Source organism: Bos grunniens, chromosome 21 (genome assembly GCF_055505025.1).
Source record: "Bos grunniens cultivar Pamir isolate PY7600 chromosome 21, Bosgru_T2T1.0, whole genome shotgun sequence".
NCBI classification, from domain to species: domain Eukaryota; kingdom Metazoa; phylum Chordata; class Mammalia; order Artiodactyla; family Bovidae; genus Bos; species Bos grunniens.
In genome coordinates this window covers 55,944,541-55,955,583 of record NC_141185.1, presented here as the reverse complement: position 1 = coordinate 55,955,583, position 11,043 = coordinate 55,944,541, and positions in this window count along the sequence as shown.

Sequence of the window (11,043 nt, the reverse complement as noted above, 5' to 3'; positions counted from 1 at the left end):
CAATAAGCGTGGGGTTTTGATGTGTGGGATGTTTTTGAATTAATACTCCTAGAGCACAGCCTAACCTTTGTTTTTCTTTAATTTTATTTATTTATTTGGCCATGTGGCACAATGTGTGGGATCTGAGTTTCAGGCCAGGGATTGAACCTGCGCCCCTTGCATTGAAAATGCGGAATCTTAACCGCTGGATCATCAGTGAAGTCCCCATGGTCTAACCTTTCAAGAACAAACAAAAACTCAGTATTATAATAATTTGGGAGATTTGGCTTAGGTGGTTGTTAAGGGATATGTGAGATCTCTGAGGACCCTTTTTTTTTTTTTTTGGTTGTAGTTGTTCCGTTTAGGATTCCGAGATGTTTGACTCTGTCAAATAATATAGAGCCTTGATGTTACAGAAAAAATTTTATGCACATTCTCTGAAATATCCAGTGAATACCAGAAATCTTTTGTCTTTTAGTGTTCGGTGTTGGGTAATTCTGGATAATGTATAATCTCCTCTGAATTGATGCTTTTCCTGCAGCCAATAGGTCATGGTCTAGACAATGAATATTTTTTTTTCAGAATTGGAGTTTCTCCCTTGCAGACTAGTTTCCTGTTTCAGCTAACTCTGTGAGTGGAGGCACAGAGTCAGTTTTAGAATTTTCAAGATTAATAGAACACAAGAAGTAGTCATCTACATATTGAATCTGAATGGATTCACAAGGAAACACTATATTCTTAACATCTTCTAAGGCTTGAAAAAAGTGGGATGCAGCTTCTGAGAAACCCTCAGGCGCATTATCCAGGAGGACTGTTGATTTTCTGAGGTGAAGGCAAATACATTGCCTGGAATGTAACACTTCTTACGTTGCATTAATCTTGATTATCGTCAACTGGGAGAGTAAAGAAAGGTGAGTAGAAATCCAATAAAGAACAGAATTTGGCTTAAAGTGGGACTAAGGAGAGTGGGCAGTATTTGAGTTAGGCACAGTTGGGAAGCGAGCTTTTTTTTTTTTTTTTTTGCCAAAATATATATGTTTATTGAAAAAATTATCAAAAAATACAGAAAAGTCTAATGTGAATGTCAAAATCACCCGAAATTCTGCCATCTGGTGATAATTGTACTAGTAATTTGTTCAACATTCTGCTGGATATTTTTGAATATGTCCATACAAATATAAACATATACACAGTCATAATTTAACCTTCACGATAGTGTTCTCTACATGCTGTTTTGCAATCTGCCTTGTTCACTGACATTTGACATGGACATTTTTCTATGTCAGTAAATACAGTTCTGCACCCCAAAGTGTAAAGCTACTGGAGACTCTGTTGTATATAATATGCATCATCCTTTTACATTTGTATTGGAGTATGGCCAGTTAATGTTGTGATAGCTTCAGGTGCGCAGCAGAGCCACTCAGCCATGTATACATAAACTCCCTTCCCCTGCAGGCTGCCACGCAACCCTGAGCAGAGTCCCCGTGCTCGACAGTAGGTCCCTGTTGGTTATCCACTTTAAATATAGCTGTGTGTACATGTCCATCCCAAACTCCCTAACTATCTGTCTGCCTCCCCTTCCCTCCTGGCAACCAGAAAAAGAAATGATACAAATCAACTTCTTTACAATACAGAAACAGACTCACAAATTTAGGGAAGCAAACATATTTTAACTGCCTACAGACCTTAGACAAATCTATATTCTCCTCGCTGAGGGTTTTAAACAGGTGAAACAGGTAGTGCAGGACTAGAACAAAGGAGACTTAATCCTCTTTCTACTAATCTGGTTGTAACTGGCCTAAGGGCTTCCTTGCATTTGATTTTAGTGGAGTATTGAGGAGGTCTAGGTAAAGGTGTAGAAGAATCAATCTGAACTCTTATGACTCTGCTCCAATTAATTTGCTTGTGTTCGTAGAGTCTTTGGCCTTTGGAGATTCTGAGACCATTCAGTTGTTTCTTGAATAATCACAGTATAAGTGTTTTTATTTATTTTTGATTGTGATGGGTCTTTGTTGCTGCACCTGGGCTGTCTCTAGTTGGGGGGCACAGGCTTCTCGTAGCAGCGGCTTCTCTTGTTGCGGAAAACCAGCTCTAGGCACGCAGCACACAGGCTCAGGAGTTGTGGAGCACAGGCTTAGTTGCTCTGCGGCATGTAGTATCTTCCCGGACCAGGAATTGAACCTGTGTCCCCTGCACTGGCAGGCAGATTCTTATCCACTGTACCACCACGAAAGTCCAATATCGGTGTTTTAATAGGCATGTAACTATAATTTCTGGGACTTTCCCAAATAATCTTTCTGCAATGCATTGTAGTTGTAAACTCATTCCCCACCTGTTAAATTTGCAGGAGTTTCGTCACAGAGAAGAAAGGAATGTTTTCTTGCTCCTGGTCCCAATGTAACAGTTACAGGTAGGGACGTGGGAAAGGACTTGATTGTCAGGGCTTCCCACTGGTTATGGTCCTCTGAGGGGTCGAATGCTCTATGGTACTGTAGCTAGCATGGCAGCCTCATCAGTAAGAAAGCTGAATTGTTGTCCACACATATTTATAAGCCATTCACCTTGGGAGTTTAGAATAAGGACAGGAAGAGATGAAACCTAATCATTCTCTCGGCTTGCAGCACCACTGAACAGATTTTGGACAACTGTCTGTTTCGTAACCAATTTGTGATGTTAGTTTCTCCAATGATCCTTCTTCCTACATCACCCACAGGTGACTTTTCTCATAGGCTCTTGATCCTCAGGGGGTAGAGAATCTTTAGCTTTTATTTCAGGGATGAATTATTCACTGGGACAGCCAGAAGTTTCTTTTCTAGCTGCTTTATTTTCCAAGGTTCTTTGAAAATGTTAAGCCACACGTCAGAGATCTTCTAAATTTGCCATTTTCTATTCCAATTTATTTTCCTGACAAAGTCTCCTGAAGTATTTCAGATCCGATTCTATTTACAAAAAGAGACAGCAAGTTTCCTTTCATTTCAGCTGCTAGGTAGCCTCAGAACATTGTTTAAAAGTTTTCTGAAGTCTGGTCTTAGTCTCTTATTGAGTCACCTTTATTTTATTTACAGCTTGGAATTTTTGTCCCATTTTCTCTTAAGGGGAAGTCATCAATAATGGCCATATATTTTATTTCCTATTTTTCTTGTCCTTCCAAGACCAATATCTGAATTGTGTGCAGTTGGGTTATTTAAATCTTCCTTGGGCCTTTCCCATCCATTACTTTTATTTTTTAAAAAATATTTATTTATGTATGTATTTGACTGTTTAGGGTCTTTAGCTGCAGCATGTGGGCTTTTTCAGTTACAGCATGTGAACTTTCACTTGCAGCAAGCAGGATCTAGTTCCCTGGTCAGGGATCGAACCTGGGCCCCTCTGCATTGGGAGCCCCGAGTCTTAGCCACTGGACCATCAGGGAAGTCCCTCCTATCCATCTCTCTGGCCCCAAGGCATTAGCACTGGCTATGCCCTTTGCCTCCCCCAGATGTCTGCGGCGCTTGGCACCTTCACTTCCTTCTGGCCTCCTCCAAACTACTTCCTCAGTGAAACCTTTCCTGAAGGCACTATTTAAGGTCCTAACTCCCATATTTCCCACTTTTTCCCCTCACTTCCACCATCACTTTTAACATTCTCTATATTTTATTTCTCTATTTTTAAAAGAGTCTTTCCTGTCCATTATAATGGAACCCCACTGGCTCAGAGATTTTTCTCTATATTTTCATTGCTGTAGCTCCAACTTCTAGAAGAACACCTGGTTCTTGAAAAATCAGTTGTTGAATGGATAAATGTCAAAGCACCAAAACTCAATTTTTGACCTATAAAATCATAAAGGGTAGACAGCTTGTAAATATCTCTCTGCTCTACTAACAAATTAAATTGAAACCATTCACAACTGAGACACTTACTGCCACTTAATCATGGCACCCCATAGTAGCTTCTGCTATTTCAGAGGTTATAGATGAATTGCAGGAAATTTGAATATACACAATGGTGCCAGAAATATAATTTTATTTGGTGAGTATGTGCCAAAGAAAAGGCAGCTTAGGTTTGGAACGGCATTATGACTTAAATGTCAGGGGTTGGATAATGCTGGAAACCAGTTTAGAGAGAGCCTACAAATTTCAGTAAAGCATTGATCCATTTATCATATATTCATTAAGCATTGATCATGTGATGAGACCTGCATACACACAGTGAACAAGACATCACTCCTTCCTGGACACAGTTTACAGTCTAGTAGGGGATACAGATAAGTGAAAGATAATAATATAATGAGATAGCATGGAAGCAAAGAGGAAGGCCAGCTAACTGGACTTGAGATGAAATCAATGGGGTAGATCTCCTGGTGGAAGTAATATTAGAGCAGGGTAAACAGGAATATGTCAGAGAATAGGGCTTGCATTGCAGAAGTGGAGGTGGAGAAGGGGGCTGGGAAAGAGTGTTTAAGGAAGGGCCTGGAGGCACCAGGGGCCGGTGTTCCTCTGAGGAGCTGGTGAGCTCAGTATGGTTTGAGTGAGGGCCGTGACCCCACGTTCATTCTGAAATCAGTCACGTCTCATCACCTCATGACCATTATTCAAATGTAAGCTATCACCATCTCTCACTTAGACTCACCTTTCAAACTGGACACCCTGGCTTCTGCTCTGTGTCCTAGTAACACCACAGAGAGAAGCAGCCCCTGGCAGAAGAGAGCTGGCCTGGCCCTCACAGCCAGACCACGTGTCTTCTGCTCATCACAGACATGTCCTAGAGCCCCAACATCAGCCCACTGGTGACCTTTGTGCTGTGCTGTGCTGCACTTAGTTGCTCAGTTGTGTCTGACTCTTTGTGACCCCATGGACTGTAGCCCACCAGGCTCCTCTGTCCATCGGCTTTCTCCAGGCAAGAATACTGGAGTGGGTTGCCATGCCCTTCTCCAGGGGAATCTTCCCAACCCAGGGATAGAACCCAGGTCTCCTGCATTGCAGGTGGATTCTTTACCAGCTGAGCTACCAGGGAAGCCCGTGACCCTCATAGATGAAGACAAAAACGAGGCCACTCTGTAATCTCTGTAATCATGTCTTAATAGAGACATCAACATAAAAAATTTCCAAACCATAGAAGTGCCCAACGAGCCTCCCATCCTAGCTCATGGGAGTTACTGACACTTCTTTATCAGTTTCAACTTCACTTTGTCCTTCTCATCCTCAGAGTAAGACTTGTGAAGAAACCCAGCTACAGAATCCTCCCCGCTTCCTGACAATATCAAACCCAGAGCAAACTCCACTTCCTTGAATGTTGTCTAGAATCATCTACCGCAAGTCCCAACGCCCTTTAACTGAGATGCCCCCAGAGCTCCCCACCGTGGGTGTTCACCCTCACTGTAAGGAGGCAGTTAACCCTACTTGTTGACCCATGGGTGTGCTCCTGGTGGTCCCAAACTGGAGGACCTTGACAATACACTTCAGGTGAAGACACTCCTACATGCTTCCCAGGACTCTCGGAGTCAAAATCAAACTAAGAGTCAAAATCAACACCAACATCATTCAACCCAGCCTACCTCTTAGAGTTCATTCATTCACTCCTTGACTACTGTTGAGGGTCTACAAGGCCCTTTGTAACACAGGAACGTTTCACACCGCTGTGTATAGAGTGGACTAGAGCAGGGGTTAAGTGGGCTGGTTATGAGACCCTTTTAGTCCAGTGGAATAAATGGATCGGGATTGGGAAGGGAGCAGAGTGAAATGCCCAGAATTACACTAAGGGAGGTAAGGCAGACAGAGAAGGACGAATCCTGCCCAGTCTCACTTATTTATTGGAATCTAACAAAGCTGAACTCAGAGAGTAGGGTGTCCCTGGTGGCTCACACAGTAAAGAATTCGCCTGCAATGTGGGAGACCTGGCTTCAGTCCCTGGGTTGGGAAGATCCCCTGGAGGAGGGCATGGCAACCCACTCCAGTATTCTTGCCTGGAGGATCCCACGGACAGAAGAGCCTGGTGGGCCACAGTCCATGGGGTCGCAAAGAGTCAGACACGACTCAGACACGACTGAGCAACTGAGCACAGCACAGCAACAAAGCTGAACAGAGTAAAGTGTGGTTGCCAGGGCTGGGAGGTAGCAGAAATGGAGACAGATTTCCAGTTAAAAGATGGACAAGTTTGGGAAACCTAATGTACAGCAGGGTGATTATAGCTAATAATATTGTATTATATACTTGAAGGTTGCTAAGAGAGTCAACCTTAAATGTTCTCATCATGAAAAAGAAAATGGTGATTAGGTGATGTGATGGACGTGTTAGCTAATGCTATGGTGGTAATCATTTTGCAATTTATTAAGGTATCAAACCAACACTTTGTACACATGAAACATATGATGTTATATATCAATTATATTTCAATAAAGCTGGGGAAAAAATAAAACCATAATGCCCAGATTTCTGATCAATACCATCATTTTCTGGCTGAGGGAGAGCAGCAGATATGCTCACAAGGATTCTAGAATAGGCAATCACTCTGTGAGGCCAGACAGTGTCTTATTTGCTGAAGTGGACTCTTTTTCAAATATCTTCCTAAGGGGACCTTCCCAGATCCCAGGAAGTACTGCAGAATTTCATGGCTGCCTTTGGCCTGTGAGCTGGTGCCTGTCGCTGTAAGAAATTGCTTGAATAATGTATCCTATTTCAAGTTCTAGTTTATATGTTTAAGGGAGACATATTTCAGTGGAGTCAGTAACTTATTTCTTATGGCCTTCTGGGCTTAAATAAAATGATGATTAGAGTAATTCAGGGTCCATGAAGTCGTGCAAAAACAGCTGCCATCTGCCATCGCTCTCATTGGTAACTCATTTACTTCTTATAATGGCTTTCCACATCTATGAATTAAGTTAGAGTGTGCTGCTCATGCTCAGAGGAGCCAATAAATGACTTGCTTTTGTGTTACAATTCTCAGAAGTAAATGATTCAGTATTCATTGCTGGTAAGGTTTAAAGAGAAACTCAATTTATTTAGATGCCCCCACCCTTCACTCTAGGACACATTTTTTAATGTTCCCATCACGGAGACATTGTGAAATTGACTAATTGTGTGTTTTGCATATGCATAAACACTTTGTTATTTATTAATGGGCCATTTCAGAGATAAAATAGGGACTTTATTCACATCGCAGCCATTTCTCAAAGGCACGCTGACTCACGTCAGGGGGAGCTGAGATGTGAGAGCAGAGAATAAAAGGGCAGGCGGTTGTCTCCTCGGTGAATCCCGTGGAGAAGCGAGAGCTGCCAGAAGGCCGTTTATCAGACGGGTTCTCTAGAGCTACGCTGTCCAATACGGCTTTGTGAGATGTAAATTTGTTTAAGTTAAATAAAATTAAAAATCTGGTCACGCTGGCCACGTCTCAAGGGCTTAATAGCCACAAGTGGCCCAACGGCCACCACTCTGGAGAGTGTAGAGTGTTCACAGTATCACAGAAAATTCCACAGGACACCACTGCGCTGAGTTGTTGGTTCTGGGGTCCTTTGGTGCCTCCCTGGATTGAAAGAACTTGGTCCTTGTAGTTCGGTTGTCCAGAAAGGCTAAGAGGTTAGGGCATGCCTGGTCATATCTCAAATTCTGAATATAGCCGGAATTCTGTTACTTCTAACTACCTACAACTGGGTCTCATTACTGTCAACTCTCACCTGGATTTACTGTGATGGTTCTGACTGTCCTCCCAGCTTCCATCCTATGTTTTCACAGTCTCTTCTCCATGTAACAGCCAGTGATGCTGCTTAGAAACTTCCAGTAGCTTTGTGTCCCACTCAGAGTAAAGCCGACATCCTTACTCTGACCCCCAAGGCTTTCTAGGCCCTATAGATTCCTCACCATCCCTTACATGCATCTCTTGCTATATCAGCCCTGTTTTACTCATACTCCAGCCACACTGGCTTCTAGGTACGCTTCCCCTGACTTGACTCTTTCCTGAAATATTCTTAATCTGATAGTTCTTTGTCCCGTTTCTTTACCTCCTTTGAATCTTTGCTTAAAAGCTTTCCCTATCCACCATATCTAAAATTACAGTCGCCCCGCCCCCCAGACAAGATGGAGAAGCTCTATACAGTCAGCAAAAACAAGACCGGGAGCTGACTGTGGCTCAGATCATGAACTCCTTATTGCCAAAATCAGACTTCAAGTGAAGAAAGTGGGGAAAACCACTAGGCCATTTAGGTATGACCTAAATCAAATCCCTTATGACTATACAGTGGAAGTGAGAAATAGATTTAAGGGCCTAGATCTGATAGACAGAGTGCTTGATGAACTATGGATGGAGGTTCATGACATTTTACAGGAGACAGGAATCAAGCCCATCCCCAAGTTAAAAAAAATGCAAAAAAGCAAAATGGCTGTCTGGGGAGGCCTTACAAATAGCTGTGAAAAGAAGAGAAGCAAAAAAATAAAAGAGAAAAGGAAAAATATACCCATTTGAATGCAGAGTTCCAAAGAATAGCAAGGAGAGATAAGAAAGACTTTCTCAGTGATCAATGCAAAGAAATAGAGGGGAAAACAACAGAATGGGAAAGACTAGAGATCTCTTCAAGAAAATTAGAGATACCAAGGGAACATTTCATGCAAAGATGGGCACAATAAAGGACAGAAATGGTATGGACCTAACAGAAGCAGAAGATATTAAGAAGAAGTGGTAAGAATACACAGAAGAACTGTACAAAAAAGATCTTCATGACCCAGATAATCATGATCGTGTGATCACTCACACTCACCTAGAGCCAGACATCCTGGAATGTGAAGTCAAGTGGGCCTTAGAAAGCATCACTATGAACAAAGCTAGTGGAGGTGATGGAATTCTAGTTAAGCTACTTCAAATCCTAAAAGATGATGCTGTGAAAGTGCTGCACTCAGTATGCCAGCAAATTTGGAAAACTCAGCAGTGGCCACAGGACTGGAAAAGGTCAGTTTTCATTCCAATCCCAAAGAAAGGCAATGCCAAAGAATGCTCAAACTACAGCACAATTGCACTCATCTCACATGCAAGTAAAGTAATGCTCAAAAATTCTCCAAGCCAGGCTTCAACAATACATGAACCATGAACTTCAGATGTTCAAGCTGGTTTTAGAAAATGCAGAGGAACCAGAGATCAAATTGCCAACATCTGCTGGATCATCAAAAAAGCAACAGGGTTCCAAAAAAACATCTACTTCTGCTTTATTATCTACACCAAAGCCTTGACTGTGTGGATCACAACAAACTGTGGAAAATTCTTAAAGAAATGGGAATACCAGACCACCTCACCTGCCTCCTGAGGAATCTGTATACAGGTCAGGAAGCAACAGTTAGAACTGGACATGAAACAACAGACTGGTTCCAAATTGGGAAAGGAGTACGTCAAGGCTGTATATTGTCACCCTGCTTATTTAACTTATATGCAGAGTACATCATGAGAAACGCTGGGCTGGAGGAAGCACAAGCTGGAATCAAGATTGCCGGGAGAAATATCAATAACCTCGGATATGCAGATGACACCACCCTTATGGCAGAAAGCAAAGAAGAACTAAAGAGCCTCTTGATGAAAGTGAAAGAGGAGAGTGAAAAAGTTGGCTTCAAGCTCAACATTCAGAAAATGAAGATCATGGCATCTGGTCCCATCACTTCATGGGAAATAGATGGGGAAACAGTGGAAACAGTGAGAGGCTTTATTTTCTTGGGCTTCAAAATCACTGCAGATGGAGACTGCAGCCATGAAATTAAAAGACGCTTGTTCCTTGGAAGAAAAGCTATGACAAACCTAGACAGAATATTAAAAAGCAAAGACATTACTTGGCCAACAAAGGCCTGTCTAGTCAAAGCTATGGTTTTTCCAGTAGTCATGTATGGATGTGAGAGTTGGACTGTAAAGAAAGCTGAGCGGCAAAGAATTGACACTTTTGAACTGTGGTGTTGCAGAATACCCTTGAGAGTCCCTTGGACTGCAAAGAGATCCAACCAGTCCATCCTCAAGGAAATCAGTCCTGAATATTCATTGGAAGGACTGATGCTGAAGCTGGAACTCCAATAGTTTGGTAACCTGATGCAAAGAACTGACTCATTAGAAAAGACCCTGATGTTGGGAAAGACTGAAGGTAGGAGGAGAAGGGGATGACAAGATGAGATGGTTGGATGGCATCACCAACTCAGTGGATATGAGTTTGAGCAAGCTCTGCGAGTTTGTGATGGGCAGGGAAGGCTGGTGTCACAAAGAGTCAGACACAACTGAGCGACTGAACAAAACTGAACTGAATAAATAAATTCATTTTGCAACTCAAGTTCCTCTGGATAGATGAGGTGAATCACGAGGAATGGGTTTTAGAATGTGTGAGACTCTATTTTCTTCTAGGCATGAGACTTTAGTCAAGTGTCTTAATTTCTTTGAGCTTGTTTCTTCATCTGTAAAATGAAAATTATAGTACCTGCCTGAAAGGACTGTCATTAGGATTAATTAGGGCGTTCCCGAGCACATAGTCTGAGCACAATAATGTTATTCCAGGACTGTGAAATTTGGCCCAGGGCTCTTCTTCATCTACTAGTATCTATGTGAAAACCGTGCCAGCCTTTTCTTTGCTATTCATTTTAGAATGCTGCTTTTATTTTAATAATAAAGACATAATACACATAGATTTTGGGGGGAAATCTAGATGACGAACTGATGATAACTGGTGATTACTGAGTTTGTTTGTGAGGTTTCAGAGATCATCTTTACAACAGTTTTTAGATGGGGAAGCCGGCGCTCAATGGTGATATTATACAAATGAAAGTTTCACAGAAACTCCAGTAGAGAGAAGCAGTGAGAAAATCGGGTCGTGCTGAGTCTCACGTGGTGGCATAAGCCTGTGGAACTCAGAAAGAATCTGCACCACAGGGGGCAGGCTCACAGTCGCATTTCAAGAGGGAATTTTGTTCAGCAAAACAATATAGTCTATATGGTCTACCGTGTTGAGTTAATGTTATTTGGAATTTTATTGTTTATATTATTATATGAGAACCCTGTGCTTGCAGAATGTGTTCCTGGTTTTATGTTTGTACCTATTTTGGAGTGCTGCAGGGTTCCCACCAGGAAAATCGAAAC